The sequence below is a fragment of the Manis javanica genome, chromosome 4 (genome assembly GCF_040802235.1).
Source record: "Manis javanica isolate MJ-LG chromosome 4, MJ_LKY, whole genome shotgun sequence".
Taxonomy (NCBI): Eukaryota; Metazoa; Chordata; class Mammalia; order Pholidota; family Manidae; genus Manis; species Manis javanica.
The window spans coordinates 118,114,027-118,138,857 of record NC_133159.1 but is presented as its reverse complement, the minus strand read 5'-3'; the positions used below and the strand labels follow the sequence as shown (position 1 = coordinate 118,138,857).

Sequence of the window (24,831 nt, the reverse complement as noted above, 5' to 3'; positions counted from 1 at the left end):
CCAGCCCTTCCACGGGGCCCCGTCAGAGCCCTGGGCTTGCAGACGGTCCACAGCCCCATGGAAACTAGAGCATCTGAACTCGGGCCCCAGCCCAGCCTGGGAAAGCCGTTTGTCCTTTCGTAGCCTCAGCTGCCCCCCACTAACGTGAGGATGTCGCCCATGGCAGGGCTCTGCTAAACGCACTCCCGGGCTGACTCTGGGGACTCATGCTGTCTCTGCCATCATGTCTGAGTTTACTGGGACAAGACTCCAGAGCGGAGTCATATCTGATGTGGGCCCGGGACAGGAGAGGGGTGGCCCTCTGGAGCCCCACCTCTAGCTCTCTGGGGACCACAGAATTCGCCACAGCCTCTAAATCCCCCCCACCGCCACACCTTGAGGCAGAGCCTTCCACGCACACACTGCTCACCTGAGCTGAGCTCGACCCTGCTTCCGGGACTGGAACGCCTGTCATCACAACCCTGGCTCAGCACCTCAGCACCAGAAGATTGGGGCTGACATCAGGCATAGCTCTAAAAGTCAAACTCCCTATTGTGCCACGCATTCTAACCCACCACCACCCCTTCCCCACAGTGCCCTGGGGGGACCCCCAACAGCCCCACCTGCCGTCACTGCAACGTGGCTTCCCCCCGAAGACAGTCTCTGCTGCCCCCTCCCAGCTGCCGCTGCTCCCTCCCTCCCCCGCGTATCTGAGCCCAGGCAGGCAGGGAGTCCTCCTCACCTGCACAAGGTCCAGACTGCCGCCCTTGCCTTTTTGCCAGCCCCGCTCCCCTGATGCCTGCACAGCCCCACAACACCACCCTCTCCTCTCTGCCCGCCCCACTTCCTCCAGGCCCCCACATTCCTCCAGGCTGGAGTTCCTGGCCAGAGTACCCCCCCACACAACCTGCCCTCCCCTCCAGACACCCTGGCTTCACCCAGGCTGAAGCTCCTGGACTACAGCCCCCACGATCTGCCCCCCCTTTCAGAATCTGCACCTCGGAATGCTTCCTTCACCCCCTCATATTGCTGAGGACCTTTTCCTCAACCACACACCCTATGGTCACACATGGATTTATTTTTAATGTGAACTACCCATAACACAAAAGGTACCATATTAAACCCTTTCAGCACATGGGTCCGGGGCAGTAAGCACATTCACACTGTTGTGCAGCCCCCACCTCCACCCACGCAGAACCCTTTGCATCTTCCCCAGTAAACACTACCTCCCCATCCCCCTCTCCAGCCCAGGCCAACCACCATCTGTCTTCTGATGAACAGGTTCCTCGTGTGAGTGGAGTCATAGAGTGTGTGTCTTTTTGTGTCTGGCTAATTTCATTCAGTGTAACATCCTCAAGGTCCATCCATGCTGTGGCAGGTGTCCAAGTCCTACCCTCACACATGGATTTTGCATTCACCAGAAATCACTGTCTCCAGAATCATGAACTGATAATCTACTCTCTGACTATCCCCCAGCTCACTTGCTTAAGTGCCTCAGGCCCATCAGGCCCCGAAGGCCCCGCTCCCACCTGTTCCTCCTTGTCATCTCCCCTGCCTCAGCTGCTTGTAGGTCCCATGGTCCAGCACAAGCATCGTTCTCTGGCATCTCTCTTGCCCTTGCTACCCTCCATCACACTCCCCTGGCTAGCCCAGGACCCTAAATGGCCCCTACTGCACTCCTCCCTTGAGCTTGCACCTAAAAGCAAAGATTACTGGGGCACAGTCACTAATCACACAGAGGAGCCCCCATAAGTTCAAGATTACCCTCCAGTGGACCCCCGACATTGCACAGCCATCATGCTCTCTTCCCTCCCCAAGGCCTGGGTTCCTCACTTCTCAACCCTCTTGCTTCTTCCCGCCTCCACTTTGAGCAGAGTGTCTTGACACATGCTGTCCTTGGAAAAGACACCACTAATTAGGAACTGCCTATTGCCCCAGACCAGATCTGCCAAGATGCCAGCATCTGTAGCCTCTCCTCCACTCCCTGTTGCAATGCAAGCAGGGTTCCTATGCCTGTGAACATCCAGTCCCTCCCTCTGCCTTCCCAAGTTACTTTGGGAGAGTCTGGCTTGACCACCTTGGCAGCAAGAAGTGACACCAAAGGTCTGGCTGCCCTTCTCCTCCCACTCCCAACTCTGGTCAGTTCAGCTGTGACCTCCAAGTTCTGTAGGGCATTCTGTAGCCTGCCAGCTGGTATCCACAGCAGTGAATTATTATATGCAAACAATTCACTGAGATCAGTTCAGGCAAAGGAATGATCCTGTCTGAGAGAAGACTTAGACGATGGTGTTAATCCTACATCACTGACTTTGTGCTAACCAACCCCAAACACTCAGCCTTGTATAACATAAAGTGTCTCTTTTTCCACAAGACAAATGTAATTTCATCCTGGTATCCTTTCTTGAGTCAAAACCACCACCAGGAATGTTAGGACCAAGTTGTGGGTTGGTATTCCTTTCCAGAACTGAGGGAGGCTTCCCTACCCGGAGTTCTGAGGATCCAAATTCTAACAAGCTTTGGGGTAGGTAATTGGTAGGTAGTGTTAGAAAGAGAGATGGAGCCTGGGATGCAAATGGCCCCATGCACAAACCAAGGCTTAATATCTAACCTGATGGCAGTTTCACACACACATATGCACACACGCGCACACACCACCTCCAGGAATATGTTAAAAAGAAAGACAAGCCCAATATGGTGTCCCTTATGCTGGGCCAAGTCACCAAAACTGGGCTTAATACCTAACCTAGGTGTAGCTTCAACCTGTCCCAGTTGGTCAAGAATTCTCTGGTAATATCCCATATGCCCTTTCCATCCCATCCCCAAAGGCAGATGAGGTCATCTGCCCAGTGAGACCCCTGTCCTTGGCTCCTCATTCCTAGCACTGGAATGTCTATTACATGATCTTTCAGGAAAATTACTGGGTGTATCCCTGCCACACCGCTTGATGCATTGATAAATGTGACCTGTCTACACAGGTCCCCTGCTGTAGAGAAAGTGTTTGGGATGTGTCTGGAGCAGTTTATCAGAGCACTAATGGGCTGCCCTTGCAGCCATGGTCCTCAGTAAGACTATGAATAAACTCTATTTTTCTTAAAAATAACAGTCGTGTTGATTTCAGTTGACAAACACAAACTTTAATCAGTCAACATGGAATTTCTTGGTCAGCACTAGGAAATTTTCTGATAGACCGCTTCTGTTCCCCTTAGGAGGGCGACCTTACCTAAAACAATGGATTCTGTCAATAATTTCCTTTCTTCAGCGCCCTCTCTACTTCTAAAAACCTTTTTTTTTCCTGCAGTTCAACAGAGCATCGCTACTTGCCAGAGGGGATGCCACCCAATTCCCAAGTCATTTAATAAAGCCGATGAGATCTGCAAATTTACTTGGTTGAATTTTGTCACAATAAGTAGGTAATTATCAATCTTTCATTCAGTTGACCTTGTGACAAGCAGTCCCATGAGCTAACAAGCTCCCTGGGAGGTGCACAAACAGTGAACACCAGGAGACTCCCTCTGGTTTATGGGCTTGAGGTCATCGCCTGGAGGAACCTGAAGAATTCAAGATCTTTCTTAACTCAAAGACTGTATGTGGCAGTTTCTGGCTAAAGAAGCTCCCCGAGCTTTTCTTCTAAGCAAACAGCCCTCGGTTGTTTCTTCAAAACTCTCGGTGGATTTTTTTTTCATTTGTGTCTCTGCTGAACCTTGCAGAGCTGTGATTCACATATATAGGTAGTATCTGTCCATGAGCCTGCAGAGATTAAGAAAAATCAGTCCATCAATCTGAGAAGAATAAGAATAATATAATAAACTAGTTATGAACCTGAATTTGATCCATTTTAAGGAATGGGCTTTACTGAGACTGTCCTTCCCCCTTTTCTGGAATTCAATCTTCTTTTATGAAACTATGGTGACAGTAGTGGGGGTGGAGTTTTCTGGAAATCAATCCTCCAAATTCACTTGGCATTTTTCCTGGTAAGATCCCAAAGCCTGAGAACCACCGAGCTGGAAGTTGCGTCAGTCTTCCAGAAACCAGCCTGTTTCCCTGGTTCACCTCCAGGTTTGGGCCCAGGGGACTCTCTGGCCTGGGGCCACCATCAGCAAACCGATCCCCAGCCCTGCTTTTCTCCTAAAATAAGAAGAGAGCCTCTTGGATGTTTTGGTAATGAGTTACTGGTAACAAAACAAGAGAACAACTGAAGAAGAGGCCAACCAAGCATTACAGACCCAAAGGACCACAGCTCCTCATCTCAGACAGAGTGGTTGGACACCCCCAATGGCCCCTGGGCCTCCTACCTCTGCATAGGATAGCGATCAGCCTCCTCGGAAAGGAGGGGCCTTCTCTTCACAAAGTCGGGTCATCAGAAGATGAGATTGCCAACTCCAATAGGGTCTGGCTTGCCCAGCACCTGGCACAATGCTTAAAGGATTCCTGCCATTGGGTGGAGAAAACTGGCCAGAATCAGCTTCAAATGTGCCTTTAGCTACAGACATCCTCCAGCTAAGGAAGTGCATGAGGGTCATTACCTCCCTGAGCTACAGAAGGTCTAGTCCTGTTCCCAGGCTCCCTTTTGTTTGCCAATGAGGTGTGGCCGTGGTGCACCCTTGATCACTTCTGCTCGGCACCGTCAGGCTCACAGGGCCAGGATGCAGCTGCGCCACACAGAAACCTGTGTGGTGGGAGGAGGAGTGGGGAGTCTTTGGTGCTCTGCAAATGATGCTCAGGAATTTGACCACACTCTCCAATTATTCTTAGTAGATTCCAGTCCCAAGGCCATGTTCATGTAGGACACAGTTAGCACATTGAACTATGTGCTCTGTTGAATCTCTGTATCAACCTCTGTAACAATTCTAAAACTATGGTATAATAAAACCCAAAGTAATTATACAAAGTAAGCTCTAGTTTTCTTTACGTGTTAGACAAAAAAACCTACTCGTAACAAATGGAATAAACCTTATAAAATTGGTGACAACTGTCCTCCCTTGCCCTGGAAAGACAAGGGAGTCCCCACCTTGGCTCCCCCAGAGGCCCTCAGCCAACTGTTGTTTTGGTACAGCTGGTTCTCTGGAAGTTGGATGGCTGCCCAGCCCCATCCAAATGGGCACCTCTGATCTTGCTATTTGCTGAAATACCACACAGAGAGCCATATTCACCTCCATGAATTATCTCAGGCCAGCTTAGGCCAGCCAGGGTGTATCACCACCAGCATGCTGAGAGGCAGCCATTCAGCAAGGCAAACGGCCAGGCAGGGAACAGCCAGGTGGGTGTGCAGGTTACAGGGCCAGGGAGGGACCTCTTAGATTTGATACTGAGGTGCAGACCTTCGGAGTTGGAACTGACCTGGGAAAGTCATCCCCTCCACTCTCTTCCTTCCCAACGTTTATAAATAATGAAACTCAGTGTTAAAAAGAAAACCACAGGCCCAAAATTAATTCATTTATATCAGGAATCCTACATCAGGAATCCTACATCAGCAAACCAAGACTTACTATCTAACCTAACTGCAGTCTCAGCTCCCCCACCCAAGAATATAACCTTTCACCAATCAATATGGAATTTCCTAATCAGCACTAGGAAATTTTACTGATAGGCTCCTCCCATTCCCCTTAGGGCGACGTTGCTAAAACAATGGATTCTCTGCTAATAATTTCCTTTTCCCACTCCCTCTCTACCTTTAAAAACCTTTCTTTTCAAGTAATGATTCTATAGCATCTTACTACGCTGATGGACAGTGACTGTAATGGGGTATGTGGTGGGTACTTGATAATAGGGGGAGTCTAGTAACCATAATGTTGCTCATGTAATTGTACATTCATAATACCAAAATTTTTTTAATTAAAAATTTTTTTAAATTTTTTTTAAACTTTCTTTTTCTGTAGCTCAATGGAGCTCCCCTCTATTTGCTAGATAGGATGCTGCCTGTTTCATGAATCAATTAATAAGCCAATTAGATCTTTAAAATTTTCTCAGTTGAATTTTTGTTATTTAACATTGGACTCAGACAGCAGGAGCATATGATGTCAGGTAAACAAAAAGGATGCAGTAGGTACAGAAGCACATGCCAGATCCTCGGCATACTGACTACATCGGTACGAGACACCTGTGAAGCAGAGGAAGGAGCGAGGAGTAGCTAGCACAGGCCACCATTGTGACAAAATATGATGGTAAAATGTGGAAAATAAGCCAAGGGCATTGCCTATGGTCTGTGAGTGTGAACATGTGTGTGCATAGTACTGAAGGAGCTGGTTCTGGTCAATGCATAACTTGAAAATTACCAAAACCCAGCAACTCCCGGGAAACATGCTGTAGCTCCAGGCCAGAGTGGGTTCCAAGCTCTGGGCAAGTTCACTCTAGATTCTGTGAGGCCAAATAACAACAGAGGAACATTGTCGGAGGTGAGTAAAAGGTCTTATGCCAAGCTCATTCTCATGGTGGCAGGTCGAGTGCTAGAGTCACATCCACATCCAGCAAATCTGTGAGCAGCAAGTCCATCTCCATCTCTGCCTCCTCTCCAGGCTCTGCGTCAAGCACTGGGCAGAGCTCTTTATATAGCAGCACAGGAAATAATGGCTTATTGCCAACACATGTGCAAGCATGCACCTGTGCAGTAGGCTCAGTATTACATCATTGCATGTGCACAGTGGGTGAGTAGATTAGAATCAGGTGAGGCTCCTGGCCATAGGAACTTCCATTTTCCCTACACATGCCCAAAAGTGGTCAGACTTATCAGGAAAAAAGTGGGCATCTGGGCTGCCAGGAAATTCCATGGCTTCTGGGCCTTGTGGGAGAAGAGAACCAGCCTGGTGCCATGGGATGCAGCCAGGCACTACACACACACAGGGAAGAAGGGGCATCCCAAGGAAAGAGGAGGAATGGGAGAAACAGGGGCCTCTGCAAGAAGCCAAAGTTTCCAAAAGCCCCAGAACCTTTATCAGCTCAAGCAGGGGATGGCAGAAGTAGACCATGAGCTGTGTTAAAAAACAGAATCCAGCCAAGTAAATTTGAAGATCTAATTAGCTTTATTCAATGACTCATGATTCATGAATTGGGAAGCATTCCCTCTAGCAAGCAGAGTGTGCTCCAACATGCTACAGAAAAAAGAGGTTTTTAAAGACAAAGAGAGCATTTTAAAAAAGAAAGGAATCCATTAGTAAGGTATGCACTGTTCAGACAACATTGCCCACCTAAGGAGGAAGGGTCTCCCAGGGGATTATTTCTAGGAAACTCCAGTTTGGCTGGTTAAAAATTACACTCCTGAAAAGGGGAGCCCTCCTACACTGCTGGTGGGAATGTAAACTAGTTCAACCATTGTGGAAAGCAGTATGGAGGTTCCTCAAAAAACTCAAAATACCATTCGACCCAGGAATTCTACTCCTAGGAATTTACCCTAAGAATGCAGCGGCCCAGTTTGAAAAAGACATATGCACTCCTATGTCTATTGCAGCACTATTTACAATAGCCAAGAAATGGAAGCAACCTAAGGGTCCATCAGTAGATGAATGGACAAAGAAGAGGTGGTACATATACACAATGGAATATTATTCAGCCATAAGAAGAAAACAAATCCTACCATTTGCAACAACACGGATGGAGCTAGAGGATATTATGCTCAGTGAAATAAGCCAGGCGGAGAAAGACAAGTACCAAATGATTTCATTCATCTATGGAGCCTAAGAACAAACAAAAACTGAAGGAACAAAACAGCAGCAGACTCACAGAACCCAACAGACTAACAGTTGCCAAAGGGAAAGGGACTGGGGAGGGTAGGTGGGAAGGGAGGGATAAGGGGGACAAAGGGGCATTATGATTAGCAGACATAATGTAGTGGGGGGGGACACAGGAAAGGTAGTATATACAGAGAACACAAGTAATGATTCTATAGCATCTTACTACGCTGATGGACAGTGACTGTAATGGGGTATGTGAGGAGGACTTGATAAGAGGGGGAGTCTAGTAACCATAATGTTGTTCAAGTAATTGTACATTAACGATATCAAAAAGAAAAAAAAGATTATACTCATGAGGGGGCTAAAAGTGCAGTTAGGCTAGGTATTAAACCTTGGTGTGTGCTGGCCTTACCTTTAAGTGATCCCGTCATGGTCCTGTGATCTTTCTTTTTAACAGCTGGCATGGACACAAATACAAAATTCAAAGCAATGCAGGAAATACAAGGCCCTGGGCTAGCTGATGTACCTCTGCACATCAAGTTTGATGAAGCTCAGAGTATACTATAGAGAGGACCAGCATCAATATCAACACTAAGGGCTTTACATATATTACATGGGCTAATCTTCACAACAATCCGAAGGGGGAGGTGCTATTGCGATTCTGTTTAGTAGATGAGGAAACTATACCAACACATTTAAGATTATTGGATTTAAATAACTTGCCCAAAGATTCCAAGCTCTGAACCAGCCAGGATTTGAAACCAGGAGGCTGACCCAGCTTGTGATGCTAACCAGGGCAAACCTACAGTTTCTTTGAGAATATGCATTACCATACTGCACAGTGTTAACTCTCCCCCAGCAATCTCGGCATCAGCTCCATTTATTTATTTATTTACTTTCTTTTATTTTAATAATAAGTAAGGACTACTGACCTAAATCCCTGAACAAAGGGAGGAAAAAACATTTTTTATTTTAGGGCCAAAACCTGCCCCTCCCTCCAGGGATTGTTTGCGGACAGAGTCAGAGAACAATGAGTGGTTTTCCCTATAAACAGCACACTCTGCCTCATGGAAGTGCCTTCCCTGGGATGCTTATGTCTCAGGAGCCACTAGAGCTCTCAGTTCTACTACCCCTGAGAGGGACATCCACTTGCACAAATGGTTTCGATTTCTACCTCATTGCTGCAAGCCAGATGGTTGAAGAATGCTTGCTCTGTATTTCTTACCCTGTTTGGACAGAGGAAGCATAATGTCTATATATGAATTTTCTGGGATGAGGGGTGCATAAGTGTGCACCAAAGCATGGAGCATAGAGGAACTAAATATCTCACCAGCAGTGCTCAGAAGATGTAAGAGCTATTACCTCCGTGACAATGAAGCAATCACTGTCTTGCCAATAATATTTTAGTATAGGAAGGTAACAGACTTATTAAACGGGAAACATGAATGGTTTTATTATGAGAAGTATCCAAATGTAGTCAGAAAGAGAATCTGGAGTTACAAGTGTCAAGTGGTCAGTGTCTACGACTGTGGTCTAGCACCCACCCGCTATGTGACTTTGGTAAATATCTTAACTAACCTCTCTGAGCCTCAGTTTCTTCATCTGTCAAATGGGGGTACAGTGTCTGCTCCAAGTAATTTACATCTTGTGAAAAAAATGAAAGTGAAGACACCATACAAATGCATACCCCTCCTCACAGTGTTACTTGGGGTTCCTGGAGGCAGTACTGCATCCCTGGGCAGGCTCTTCTCCCACCATTGCTGCTTCTGATGCTCTGGAGTCCAGACAGTGCCCAGGTGCCCAGGAATAAAGTATAATACATTCTGCTAGAGGAGTCCCAAAACAGGGTACACAATGCCCCTCCAATTTTACTGAAACTGAGTATTCTCCTCTTATTCAGAGCTCTTTTTCTCCCTTAAACTCCATGATTCCATAGAGGCTGGCTAAAAGGAAAAGATGGGATGCGAACTCCACAGTCCAAGCAGTTTTGCTGGTAAACCTGAGAGGGACCCCTCCGTTCTGGTGAGCAGAAGGCCTCTCTTACAGGGTACAAGGCTTTTTATGGCCAGGTTTTTGGGCGGGCTTTCGAAGGATGGGTCAGGGAAAAGGTGGGCTTGTGGCTTGCTGACGTGTCCTCCGGAGAACGACTGTAGCCTCAGTAAGATGACACCTAGGTCTCTCTGAGTGGCGGGTGGGCTTGTTCACAAAGCAGGACTCCTGTCTGAGCTCTATCACTGGCTCCAGGGCAGAGCCTAGTGATATGTTGTGCCCTACTTAGGACCACTTTCCCACTCTGACCCTGAAATTGTGAACCTTGGGCCAGTCTGTCATGGATAACTCCTTCCCTCAGGGCGAGTGTTCTGCCCGGAGGTTCCTGGCCCCTCCTACAGTGAGGTTCCTGGTGGGCTGCCCCCTGAGCTCACAGCATTTTCTGAATCCTGCGTTCAAGCTTCACCAAGTGGCAGCACAGAGCTTCTTATTTTTTTCTCCCACAGGTTGGAAAGCATGCCTCCCAGCCGCCAGTCCATCCCCGCTCCAGGGATGGACTCTGTTCGTCTGCCCCAGACTCGCTTATTCCAGCCCACTGGCCAGTGGTGGCTGCTCTAGGGATGGGGAAGTCTGCGCAAAGTTAAGTCAGTGATATCTGAGAAGTTTTCTGGGATTTACCTGGCTCTTAAAAGAAATAGTTGGGAAATCAGCCTCTTTCCCTCTGGAGAAGGACAAGGAAGCATTGCTCCCAGCAGCCATCCTACAACAAGAAGGGCCTGAGGATGCCCCTCCCCCAGGACAGCAAAGCAGAAGATGAAGGGGACCTGGTCCTCGATGACATCGTCAGGCTGCAGGACCAACCTCTCTACTTTCTACACATCCCAATACAGTTTAAAAGGGTCTGGATTGGTCTGCAAATAACCCGAAACATCCTGACAAAGGGTTACTTTCAAAAGTACAAGCCCTGAAACTGACTTGCATTCTTTTGAATCCTTCTGACTTAAAGAACCTTGGGTCAAGCTGTACCTCAAGTTACTGCTGGCCTTTCTTCAGAAGGAGTGAAAATTGCCAAGAAACCTGTTTCACAAAGCCTATCACAAACACCCTTGGATTTATGTCAGATGTTTTTCTGGGTACAGAGAAGCCCTTTCATTTACAGGCATAAAATTTCTGCTAGTGACCATCACCAGCTGGCTTTCAAGTTCTCCTGCCTTCCTTAACTCTTACTACTCCTTTTGGAAATATTGGTGGGTTCAGGCTGCCTGCACCTGATGTGACCATCAGAGCGGGTTCCAGCTCTGGAAATGGACCCCCCTCCACATTGCATCCTGTTGCCTCTTCTCAGTGGAGAAACTGGCCATTTCTGCAGCTTACAGGGCAGGCTCTGAAAACAGACCGTCTGGATTCAAACTTTCAGGGGTGACCTTGGACAAGTTCCTTACCTATTCTAAGTTTCTCCAAATGGAGAAATAATAGCACTCACCTCCCGGCACTGCTGCAAGGACTCAGTCATATGGTACATGTCCACTGCAACAGACTCGCTGTCCTCATGAGCTATTACCAGGAGATTGAGCAGGATGCGAATAGTGACTAGGCAGGCTCCCACCAGCACTCCGAGTTACTTAGAGACCACAGCGCCCTCCTCGAGACCCAGTGCTTCTGTCCCATCCCCAGCCCTTTCTGCTCCAGCTTATACTCTGACAGATGCTTAAAGAAACTCACGATCATAGATTTGAGGTTTAAGCAAAACAATCATTTCTGCCTCAATTTTCCAAGCTCTTCCCTCCAAACATCAACCCTTCATGTACCAGCTTAAGTTTTGTTCCCTCCTCTTCTCCCATCACTTCATAATTACTGATGTTTCCCCTTTCTTCATTGCCTCTAGAATTTATCCTCTATTCCAATAATTACAGCATTAGATAAGTTATGTAAAGCATACAGTAGGTGCCTAATAAATATATGTCAAAATGAATCATACTGAGACCTGGTTGTGAGGCTCGGGGCCCAAAGAACTGTGAGCTCAGATATGGCTGCCCTATTTGTACTGATTTCTACCCAATTATCCCAAGAGTCACAGATTCCCTAACATGACCTTGCTGGGGTTTCTTTGAATTTCTTAGTTCATACTCACCTCCGTCTCTTGTACTATTTACATACACTGAATACATTGGGGTCCTTCAGCTTGTGGTTCTCAAATTTCATCATCCCTGTGGCTGGGTCCTCAGGACACCTGGATCTGATGTCCCCATCAAAGAGCACCACGGACACAAGGCCTAGTTTTCCTCCGTGCATCTTCCTGAGCTTGCCAGCAGAACCGGCTCTGAAACCGGCCGCGGCCCCTGCAGCCACCACCACAGGCCCCACAGCTTGCTACTTGCTCATGCCAGGGGCTAGCTAAACAGTGAATGCATGCTCTCTCCCTGAGAACAAGTTTTACAGGTAAGAAAATTGTCATTGAATGACTCGGTACCCTAGCCAATGCCATACATTTGATATATGATGGAGTCAGGATTCACATGCACATTCGTGGACTCCAAAACCAGCAGAAGTCCCAGGCAAACTGTGTGGTAACCTTCCTGCTGATCCTGGGGAAGGACAGGGCTGCTTCCAGATATCCTTCATCTCAGTGGAGAGGAAGGTGGCAAACTTGTGGAAGGTTTCTTTGACTTGGCTGGTAGTGGAGATGCGGGTCAAACCATCCCTTAGGCCTAAACTGCTCCTCAGACGCATCTTCCCTGGGAAGAAGAAAACAGACACAACACTCCCCAATGACCTGGCACTCCTTCTCTCTCTTCAAACACCTTTATCTCACCTTAATTGTTTCACTAACACCTAAGTGCCCTCCAGTGAAGAGCCTCTGCATGTGTCTGCCCCGGCATCAGGCCAGGCCCAATAGATGACCCAGAAAACATTTCTATGTGCCGGCCTCCTCCCCACTCAGGACTAGTTCCTTCATCAAGTATTCATTCTGCACCTGCTACATGCTTAATGTGAGATACTGTGGAGGCCACAAAATAAGTACCAGGATTGGATACAGGCCTTGCCCCCAGAGAAGACGGGTGCCAATCCTATACTGACGATCTCTCTGGAATTCGGCCTTGACTTGGCTGACGTCTCTGCCTTTCAGGCTGCAGCAGCCACCTTACAGTCATGAGCACCAACGCAAGGACCCCGTGAGTAAGCCAAGGATGACAGAACAGAGAAGCAGAAAAAAGCTTCAATGATGCCTGGAGGTGTTTAACTCCAAAACTGCTAGTTTTCAGGGTTCAAATCATGTAAGATAAAATGTGTCCTTATTTCTCCAGCTAGAAGCTAGTCGTAAGACACTCTCCATGTGGTAGGAAAAGTTGTCAAATAGCAGGCAACTTACAGCTTGAGATTCCAAAAGGAAAGAGACCTTCCCCCTACCAGTCCCTCCTCAGTGAATGTCACGGAAGGACTCTCATCCACCCTGTTTGCTCTGCTTGTCCACCCCTCAGTCAGCCACCGTGCTGGGGACATTCAGGGCTATTATCAGCCCCCATGTGGCACTGGACTGAGTCCCCCATGGCCACAAAGAAGGCGCACAGTGTCCAACCACATCCAGTGGGTTCCCCCATGGTGATCCAGGCCAACCAAAGCAACATATCCACCAAAATGGGATTCAAGGACAAAGTTGAACCCCTGGTTCTGCGTCATCTACAAAAGCAAAAAGGGGCTCCTATGTGGTGGCAGCTGTAATTCAGACGGAGTGGTAGGGGCGTGTTTCACCCAGTTGAGACGCTGCATCAGCTGAAATGCTGAGGAGGTGATCTCATCTCTCCACTAGCGTCAGAGAAGCGGGGCAGCTGCCACCTGTACAGGAGCACACCCCGAGGCTGGGCATGGCCCTGGATACAGACTTGGATGGGGCTGAAAAAGGAAATGCAGCATCAGGCGTGGCCTGGAAGATTCATAATGCTCAGAAGACGGGAATAATAAGCATGAGTGCTGGAGAAGAGCAAAGCCATGAAAAGCCTGGGTGAATATAAAATGTGAGTGAAGACAAAGGTTGGCAAAATCAACACTGACGAAATCCAAATAGAGATGCGGGAGGATCTGCTATGACCGCTGGTCCTGCTCTGTTGAGACTTACTTGTCGAGTCCCCAACATGACCTGGCACCTCAAAGCTAGCCAGACTACATCCTAAGAAAGTGTGCATCTGGGAAGCTTCCTGAGCAAGGTGGTAGCACAGCATGAAGGTAATCATGTGCCTTGTATCTGCTGCCCTGACCAGGAGCCAGGAAACATTGCTTCCACTGACCTCTTGGGCATGTGTTCCCCCTCCCACCCCAGACCTGTTACCCTGCCTGGCACCCACCGTGACACCCATGTTGACCTCCTGGCTCTGATTCCCTCAGCTGAGAGCAGGGGCATTGTAGCTTCATCTTTTAAATAAGGTGTGGCTTCCCCTTGAGAATCTGGATAAAAGTGTGTTTATTCTGTCCCCACAGACTAGAAACAGGCTGAGGTGGACCCACAGGCCTGGATAAGATCACTTCTGGCTGACGCATACAGCACACGTATGCCAAGGTTACATGACTGAAGCGGGGATTACAAATCTGAGTCATGAAGACTTAACTTCCTGCACCCCTGCTCATTCGAAAAAGTGAATGCACATGTTTTGGCTTCCATAAATGGTATAGCAAAAGGCCCAGGCTGTTGGGCAGCATTGTAAGTCATCTAACCAACATGACTTGTTTACCTCTGGCAAGTTGTTCTGTTTGCTTTTCTAAGATTCTGCCAAACAACCCATTCAAAACCAGTTTTTCATTATTTAATGGCACAAGGAAAAGATCACAATATATATTAAGTTTCTAAAAGAAGGTTATACAATGGGTTGTACACTCTGAGCCTAATCACGACAAAAAGCAATGCTTCAAGTGTATGTGTGTTAAGCATGTACCCAGCAGGAAGAGATGCACATGAAATTATTGTAGGTAGTTACTCTTCTGTGCTTTCCCATATTTTCCAATTTTCAGAATAATAGCTTATGATTTACATAATCAGAAAATAGCAACTTTAAAAAATAGAAGTCTGTTGACACATCTCCTATGGCAGTTCAGAATCACGTTCACAAGCAGAGCTGCCCCAGATTTAGGAGTAGGGAAAATGGGCTTACATTCCAGTCCAGCCATTTATTAGCCTCTTACAGACTTTGCCTTCTGAGCTCCAAGTTTCCTCACCTTGAAATTAGAGTAGCACTTACTTTTCCTAACTCTCAGGATTATTGTAAGATTCTAGACTTTAAAACAAGATAATGTATTGTAAAACTAGATGATGAATGGATAACACTCAAGTGATTCTACATTGTCCAGCTGCCCTCCTCTCCTTCCCCATGCCTTCCAGCCTGCCTCTCTTGTTCCTGTCCCGTTACCCAGCAGTTGAAGCTCCATCCAAGATGACTCCTTCTTCCCAGTCCATTTTCTCTCCTTGATGAATTCATCCAATCAATCCTAACACCTCAATTGACCATCAGTACAAATGACTCACCAGATGTCTCCAGCCCAGACTTTCAGATCTTAATACTCAACTACTTTCTAAATATAAAAATTATACTTTCTCATGGGCACCTTGAACATACACCCAAATTTAAACTTAGGACCTTCCCAGACCCCACCACCACAGTGCTGGTCCTCTTCATGGTTCTCTTTGAAGTTACCACCAGCACCCAACCAAACGTGCAAACCAGAAACCCTGGGGGCAACCCCAGCTCCTCGCGATGTCCTTTAGCCCAATACCGTTCCATCACCTTTGACATCCCAAATATGTCCAGAACCTTCACCCTTTACATTTTCCCTGCCATGACTGTAGTCCTAGACACTATTGTCTCTTACCTGCATTACGGCAATAGGCTCCGAGCTAGAATTCTGCATCCACTCGTTGTTTCCTCTGCTCCGTTCCCCAAACTGCAACCAAAGAAAGCTTTTTGAAAAATCAACTTTACTGGGGTATAATGTACATATAATGAAGTTAACACATTTCAATGTACAGGTAAATGAGTTTTGACAAATGTAACCACTGCCCAGTCAAGATACCAAATATTTCCAGCTCCTCAAGAAAGTTCCCTCCAGTTCTTTTACAGTAAATCTCTCTGCCATCCCTTGTCCCAGGCAACTGCAGATCTGATTTTTCTATCATTACAGATTAGTTGTGTTTGTTTGACAACTTCATGTAAATGGAAATACATGGTAAGTACTCCTTTGTGTCTAGCTTATTATTCATTCAGCAAAACAAGATTTTCATCCACATTATAGTTTATCGGTAGCTTGTTCATTTTTATTGCTGTGTAGTATTTCATTCTGTGACATACCTCAAAGTGTTTATCCATTCAGCAGCTGATGAGCATTTGGGTTGTTTCCAGTTTGGGGCATTTGGTATCATCTTTTTACCAACCTATCTGTATTTTGATATTTAAAATGCATCTCTTGTAGGCGTCATATAAGTGAGTCTTGTTTCTAATACAGTATAGTGAGCTCTGCCTTTGGTTGAGGGAGAAAGGCTAATAGGTTTTATGAATGGGACAAGCACAAAGTATTTGTAAGGACTTGCCTTCATCTTCCAAAATCTCTGGGTACCTAAAAGTATGATCTGGACTCTTAGGCTCACTGAGACCCATTTGGAGGTGTGTGAGATCAACACTGTTTTCACATCACTGTGCCTTTTTCACTATGGTGGTATTTGCACTGATGGGTAAAACTCCTTGGTCCTTTGCACAAATCAAAGCAGCAGCACTAAAGTGCATTAGTCATCATAGTACTCTTCCATCCACACACTCACAGATGAAAAAAACAAAACAAAAAACACCAGTATTACTTAAATGTACACTTGATGAAACAGTGAAAAATACTAATTTTGTTAAATCTCAACCCTGGAGTACCTAGTTCTCTAATATTCTCTACGTGACAAAATGGAAACTATGCATATGCCCTTCTGATGGTTGGCTAAAAAAAATGTTTTTGTGCAGTTTTATGAGATGCAAGTGAAAGTAGATATTTTTCCAGAAAGAATAATTTTTTTATTAATTAACTTACTGGTACACCTCTTTGATTCTTCTTCCTTTATTTTTGGGAGCCTTCTCTTTGAGTGCTTCTTCACATGAGAATTTTATATTACCTATTAGAAAGAATAAATCTCTCTACCACAGTGGAGCAAACTTTTTGTACTGAATTCCAGATATCCTACACCCAACTTCCCCTACTGTTAACACCTTATGTTGTTATGATAATTCATCACAATTAGTGACCCAATGTTGATACACTGTTAAGTGAAGCCCATACTCACTCAGATACTCCCAGTTTTTACCTAGTGCCTTTTCTGTCCCACAATCCAATGCAGGAGCACACATTCAGATGCCACTTCTCCTCGGGTACTTCTGGACTGTGACAGATTCTTAGACTTCCCTTAGTTTTGGTGCCTTGACAACCTTGAGGAGTCCTGGTCAGGGGTTTTGTATAATGTATCTTAACAGAGATATTTGTCTAATGCTTTTCTCATGGTTAGACTGGGATTTAGGTACTTAGGGATTTGGGCAGGAAGACCACAGAGGCACAGTGACATTCTCACTGCCTCATATCAAGAGCACACACAATCAGCAGGACTTACCACTGTTGTTGACCCTGATCACCTGGCTGGGGTGGTGGTTTTCGTGTTTCTCCACTGAAGTTAGTCTCTTTTCCCTCCTTTCCATCCTGCCTTCTTCAGAAAGAAGTCACTATGCACAGCGCACACCTAAGGAGTGACGCATTATGCTCCACCTCCTTGAAGGCAGAGTGTCTACAGAAATTACTTGGAATTTTATGTGAGAGATCTGTCTGTTCTCCCCAAATTATTTGTTTACTAATCATTTATTTATATCAGTATAGTCTCATGGATATTTATTTTATACACTGGGTTATAATACAGTACTGTTTTTCTTTTGCTGCTTAAGTTGTACCAGGTTTGGCCATTGGAAGCTCTTTCTGTTGACTCCTGTGCCCTGTGACATCCCCACAGTTCTGTTCTTGGTTTGTTTTGGCCTTGGTTTTGGAGAACTACTAGATGTTCCACGGTAGTCCTGTACATTCTCTGCCCCAATCCAGAGTCAGCTATTTCTCCAAATAGCCCTTGTTCTTTTCATTAAAGAATGGCATTAGAAACAAGATCTGGCTATTCTCTCAGCTGACAGAGCAAGAAATATGTGTGTGTACTAACTGTAGATACATACATATCTATAAATATTTCTATATGTATCCTCCTGAACCTATATTAAGCTGACCATGAGTCCGTACTGACGTCTCCAACTCTAATCTGGTCCACCATGGATCATTCTTGCCTTCTCCCTTGATTGTCTGTAGTTTCCTACTCCAGCAGTGAAAAACCTGGCTTCCACCATGTGGGTAAAGTTGTGACATTTCCAGAATATCTCACATGGCTTTAATACATTTGCATATCCTCAGGGGTGGAGAGAACTTCATCTCCATATCAATGGGCAACTACCTGGTCAACAGAGGGCTTATCTGTACCTGACAGGGGAGGGGAGGGCTTGTTTTGCTTCTGCTGGAACAAGAGAGAGAGATGGCCCCAGACTGCAGTTTGTAAGCAATAAAAGGGCTTTAAACTTTATTTCTCCCTTTGACTGATTTCAGTTTTAGAGGTACTTTGCCCCAGGATTTCCCCTCCCCGGACTTACACCCCATCCACCACCCATGTACTTAATTGTTCAATTAAGTATACATGTATACTGGTTTCAAATTCTCAACCCATAACCTCATGGGAAATAACTTTACCAACTATAGTTGGTATATACCAACTATATACCAACTATACAAAATAAACCAACTTTACCAACAAATATAGACAATTCCTTTTGTCTTTAGTCTTCCAGATTCCGCTCACTTCTAACGTTACTTAGGTCAGCACCGATTTTCCCCTTCAGTGAGGTTAGTTTGTAGCATTTGAAATATAATTAGATTCTTTCACCACAGTCATTCTTCCTGGAATCCCCTGGCCTCCTAAGTGATTTTTTAAATTTACCTACATTAAGGCTCATTTTTCACACTATTAGAAGTTTATGGATTTTAGCAAATGTATAGTGTTACGTATTCTAGGCTGTATCATTTTGCATTCCCACAAGCAATGAACTTCTGTTTCTGTTGCTCTACCTCCTCACTGGCAAATGATACTGTCAGTTTTTTGGATTTTAGTCGTTCTAACAGATACCTCTATTCATTTGTGTTCCTCTAATGAAAAATTATGTTGAGCATCTTTTTTGCTATGGCCATTTGCATATCTTTTGGGTAGAGTGTTTGGTCAGATTTTTTCCCATTTCCAAATTGTATTGTTTTCTTATTGTTGGGTTTAAAAAGATCTTTCATCTTATGTTCTGGATACAAGTCCTTTATCAGATATATGATTTACAAATACTTTCTCCAAGTCTGTGGCTTTTCTTTTCTTTCTCCTAACAGTATCTTATACGTACCGAAAGTTTTTAATTTTAATAAATCCTAACTATCAATCTTTTTTCCTTCATGGATTTTGCTTTTGATATTTAAAATCATCACCAAATCCAAGGTGAATAGGCCAGCAAATATTTAATTGTGTATATCCCTACTATCATTTGTGCAATTGTTGTTATAAACAATTTGTTATAAACCCCCCACATAGCAGTGTTATCATTTTCACTTTCGTTTTTTTTTAAAAAAACAAAGTATGTTTTATATTAATCCACTTTTTTTTTAATCATTTCTAGTACTCTACAATTTTTCCTATGTTTTCTTCTCAAAGTTTTATACTTTTGCATTTATGTTCATTTGGATCCATTTTGAGTTAGTTCCAGCACTACTTGTCAAATGATCTCCCTTTTGAGATGTTTAGTTCATTTACACTTAGTGTAATTATTGATATGGTTGAGTTTAACTCTGCCTTCTTGCTATTTGTTTTCTAATTGTCCCTTCTGTTTTTTCTTCCTTTGTTTCTACTTTTCTGCCTTCCTTTGAGTCATTCAATATTTTGTAATGTTCAATTTTATTTACCAATTTTATATAACCTTATTTACCTTGGTTATATCTCACTATATTTTTAGTAGTTGCTCTAAAGTTAACAATATGTGTCCTTAAAACATTAGGATCTATTTAGAGCAATACTGTAACTCATTCCTCTTCACACTTGACACTTCACATGCACTATTCCACATTTCCTATTTCATTTCACACACTACACACTTTACTTCACACCTAACTTTACACTTCACAATGAATAGCCCAGCAAATATTTAATTGCATATACCCCTACTTTATCATTTGTGCAGTTGTTGTCATAAACAATTTTTTATAAACCCCCCACCTAACAGTGCTATCATTTTTACTTTAGTTTTTTTCTTTTTAAGCATAATCTTTTTCATTTATCCACTTTTTTTTTTATCACTTCTGGTGCTTTTCATCCCTTTATGTAATTCTCAGTTTCTACTTGGTATCATTTCCCTTAAGCCTGAAGGGCATCTATTATTATCATTATTATTATTATTATTATTATTATTATTATTATTATTATTAACTGCTTGGTTAGCAACAAATTCTCTCAGCTTTTATTTGAAAATGTCTTTATTTTATCCTAATTCCAAAGAATATTTTTGGTGGTATGCAGTTAGTGTGATAGCTGTTTTTTTCAGAACTTTAAAGATATTTCCCTTATTATTCTGACCTCCATAATCTCTGGTAGAAGAAAGTGGATCATTCTTTTCCTTCTCGTTGAGTATATGTATTTTTTATCTGGCTACTCCAAAGACCTTTTTCTTTATCTTTGGTCTTTAAGGTTTGATTAGGATATATTGAGGTGTAGTTCAATAGACAAGTGATAGATGATAAACTAGATAGATAGATACAGATATAGATAGATAGATAGATAGATAGATAGATAGATAGATAGATAGATAGATAGATAGATATAGATAGATGATATAGATAGATAGATATAGATGATAGATAGATAGATAGATAGATAGATAGATAGATAGATAGATAGATAGATAAATAGATAGATAGATAGATGATTGATAGACTGACAAATTTATTGGGCTTCTTAGTTCTGTATTTGGTGTTTTCATCAAATTTGAGAGATTTTCAGCCATTATTTTTTCAAGTACTTTTTTTTGTTCCAATTTTACTTTCTTTTTCTGAGATTTCAATTACATGTATATTAGACTAATGCTGTCCCCCAGGTCTCTGAGGCTCTGTTCAATTTACTTTATTCTCTTTTCTCTTAGTTTCTCAGATTGATCTTTCTCTAAGTTTATTGGCTCTTTTTTCATCTACAATCTGCTAAGCCCTTCCAGTACATTTTTTATTTCTGTTTTTTGCTTTTCAACTGCAGAGTTTTCATTTGCATCTTTTTTATACTTCTCATTTTTTAGCCGAGATTCTCCACGAGCTCACTTATTAAGGTCATGTTTTTCTTTTAATTTTGAAACATATGCTTCTTTAATTGTATAAACATATTTATGATAGCTGCTTTAAAAGTTTAACTGCTAAGCCTAAAATTTGGAGAATCTCAGGTTTGGTTTTCTATTGATTTCTTTTTCTCTTGGCTAGGGACCACAATTTCCAGTTTCTTTGTCTAATGATTTTTTAAATTAAATGCTAGATATTGAATAGTTCATTGTAGGAACTTCGGATTCTGAAGAAAACTATTCACATTTTAGAAGGCAGTATGATTACTGGCTGATCATCCTAAATTTTTGTAGGTTTGGTTTCACACGTTGTTAGTGCAGATCTGTGTAAAGTCTACTGTGTTTCCCAAACCCCCTTTAACTAGGCAGAAGTCAATCTCCAAACACTGCCACCCGTGAAGTTCTTGTCAGGGCTTTTTGATTTTAGGCTTTGAGAGGTGGAATCCAAAGAAGTCCTTATTCTAGGGCGTGGTTCTTATTTCTAAAGGTGGCCTTTCTAAAGTTGGATACCATGGGTGTTAATAAAGGGCTAACTTCCACCCTGCTCTGTTACAGCCAGAACTCCAATGTCCAATACCCAAGAACTGCTGTTCCTATAGCACTGTTTGACGTCTAGTGTCTCTTCTACTCTCAACCCCACAGTAACTCCTATCTTGTGAACCTTGGATGATCTCATCCAATTCATACAAGCTCACCTCTTGGCCTTAGACTTGCAGGGAACCTGTACGTGCACTTCTGACGCCCTCTCTACATGTCTCCCTCCTCCATATACCTCATTCCATTTCTAGCTGCTTCAGCTGCTCTAGGCCCTGATTCCTGCCTCCTCAGCTTAGTGGGACCACTGTGCTCTGCTTGACTCCAGTTCTGTGTGTCGTAGTTGGTAAACTATTCCTAGACAAAGCTGGGTGGCCATAGGGCTCAGCTCATGAGTGTTTCCTCCTGTCAGGGATCATTAGTTTTGTGCTGCCTGTCATTCATTGTCTAGAAATAGTTCTGTCTTATGTTTTGTCAGGTTTTATAGACGTTTATGGTGAGAGGGTTAGTCTGGTACCAGTTATTCCATCATGGCTGGAAACAGAAGTCCAGAGACAGCTCTATAAAATATAAATCTGATCATGATATTCCTCTGGTTAAAATCCTTCCATGCTTCTAAGGCTCTAAAGATAAAGATCCAAATTTTCAAATGGCCTGCAGGGTCCTTTTAATCTGAACCCCACCTACATTACAACATCATCCCTCTTCTCCTCTCACCCTCATTATTTCTTTAGCCGCTATCCTATGTTTTCTCCTCCCCCTCAGCTTTTGTACATCATAGTACACCATCTTAACATTCTTCCCACCCCTCTTCACCAGCTATAAAGCTATAATAAATAAAACACTGTGAAACTGGCAAAAGAGTAGGTAGAACAGAGTCCAAAACAGACCCAAGTGTGTATGCATTTCAAATATGACAAAGAAGGTATTATTTAATAAAAACTGTTCATTCAATTGGCTAGCTATTTAACAAAATATTGCATTTTATCCCTAACTCACTTCTTAATCAGAAATAACTTCAACTAAAGTATTAATAAGCAAAATGTATAAAGAACTACTTCAAATTGATAAAAAGAACACAAGCCAATATAAAAATGGAAAAAGGAAATGAATGGGCAATTCATAGACTGATAAACAAATGAAAATATAAACATACGAAGTGATATTCAACCTCATTAAGAATGAAATATAATATAAATTTATAATAGTAAAATATTGGTAGTATCTAATGCAGGCAAGAATATGGGCAAATCAGTACTCTCCTACACTGTTAGAGTCCAAATTAGTACTGCCAACACATCAAGACTCTCAATGCACATACACTGTGACCCAGCTCTCACATTTCCAGGAATCTATCCTACAAAAATAACAGCATGGCCACAGAATTGCTTGTATCACAAAAAAAAATTGGAAAAAACCCAAATTCCCATCAACTAGAATATATATAAATAAATTATGATAGATTCATACATCACAGCATTATGCATCCATTTAAAAAATGAGGTTGCTCTAAATTACTTTTTAAAATGTCCACAGTATGATTTTGAAAATTAAAATTGAGTTGCAAAACAAAAGAAACAGTACAATGCTAATTGTGTGTGTGTGTGTGTGTGTGTACATTCACACACACATATACACACCCATACACTTATATATAAGAAAATAATCTGGTCAGATACACATGAAACTTAATCCTAAAAGGTAGAATTTGAAGAGAGAAAACAGAGGAACCCTTACTTTTACCTTATATACTTCCATATAATTTAAATCTGTTGTGAAGAATATTGCATTTTTGTGATTTTAAAAGTGTGTGTGTGTGTGCGCGCGCGCGCGATTAGAGTAACGCTGTTACAGCTGTGCTCCGGGTGCACGCCTCGAATTTCACCGTCCCAGCAGCAGGCGTTGACTGCCTTCTGGTGCTCGCGTGCTGCCGCGGTAAACTGCCTGCCTGAGGGTTTCCCCACCTCGGCCCTGTAGCCGTTTGGGGCCAGGTAATTCTTTGTCAGGGGGACTGTCCTGTGTATTGTAGGGTAAGCAGCGTCCCTTGCTTCTATGCTTTAGATACCAGTGACCCTCTCCCCAAGCTGTGACAACCAAAAATGTCTCCAGACGTTGGCAACTGTACCCTAAAGGTCAAAATCACAAAATCGCCCCTGGTTGAGAACTACTGATCTGAAAGGATGAAAATCTTGTGAGTGCAAAGTATATAAATAAAATGTCGTTCTTCACTCGCAAGAATACCCCCGTAGGCAAAGCCTTGACAGGCGGCTTTCCCGTGCCAGCTGGGATGAGTGATCTCTAGCTCAGGGCTGCTCTCCGGCAGAATTCTTTTCGCAGCTTTGCCATATCCTGAGGTTTAAATTCACTAACAAGAAAATCCGTGCTTACCCAGTGAGTCTTCGATGCCTCCGGCAGAAACAAAGATGGCAAATCCTGGCCCACGTGCCCCCCTTGCTCCGACCTACGGCAGGAATTCACAGCTCTGCATGCTGGGGCCTCATCCTGGTGCTCCCTACCCTCGGGAACTGCGTCTGAATACCAACCCAGTTCCCTCCTGTCCCTCCCTCAGCCCGCTGCTTCCCCCATTCTTAAGCATCCCTACGTCCACTGACTCGCACGATTACTTCTCTGTATCTACATGTTGTTAAGAGGTATTTGGGGAGGGAAACTGGAAATTCAGCTCTGCTGTTGACTAACCACCCCCCACAAAAAAAAAAACAACAGCAAAAAAAGACAGGGTTTGGGCATATCATTTAACCTCTCCAGACCTCCATCCCCTTACTTATACAATATAAGACCTGTACTAGATATTTCAAGTTCACTTGAGTTCTAACATCTATTAGAGGGGAACAGAAATAATCAGTAGTAATAAATTCTGCCATACCTATTGCAATGTATTTTCTCCAGTAAGGATTATCCTGTATAAAATTAGGCTGTGTTACTGGAGTCTTTTCATTTACCTATTTATTTTAATTCCAGGATTTGGGGTCCTAGAAAAACTGTGATGCTGAATAAGCACCGAATTCTAAGCCATGTCTTCACAATACATTTATATTTCTAGAGGTTGGTTTTGTTTTGCAGGTGTACACTATCAATGATATACGAATGAACACTTTCTGATGTGTTCCCACTTTCATTCTATTCAGATTCATTACATGCTCAAGTATGTGCATCATCAGATGCTGAGGCAGGCTAGGTGAAGACCGAAGGTGTTGCTGTGT

The 24,831-nt window shown here is 43.6% G+C and overlaps 1 long non-coding RNA gene across 1 annotated transcript; it reads right to left on the bottom strand.

The window, feature by feature from the left end:
- Positions 1 to 3,132: 3,132 nt before the first annotated feature.
- Positions 3,133 to 24,171, bottom strand: LOC140849015 (uncharacterized). The gene is made up of 4 exons (XR_012130453.1): positions 23,999 to 24,171; positions 17,257 to 17,382; positions 15,489 to 15,560; positions 3,133 to 3,726 (listed from the first exon to the last, which is right to left on the bottom strand). It is a non-coding gene; the product is annotated as an uncharacterized lncRNA (long non-coding RNA).
- Positions 24,172 to 24,831: the final 660 nt, after the last annotated feature.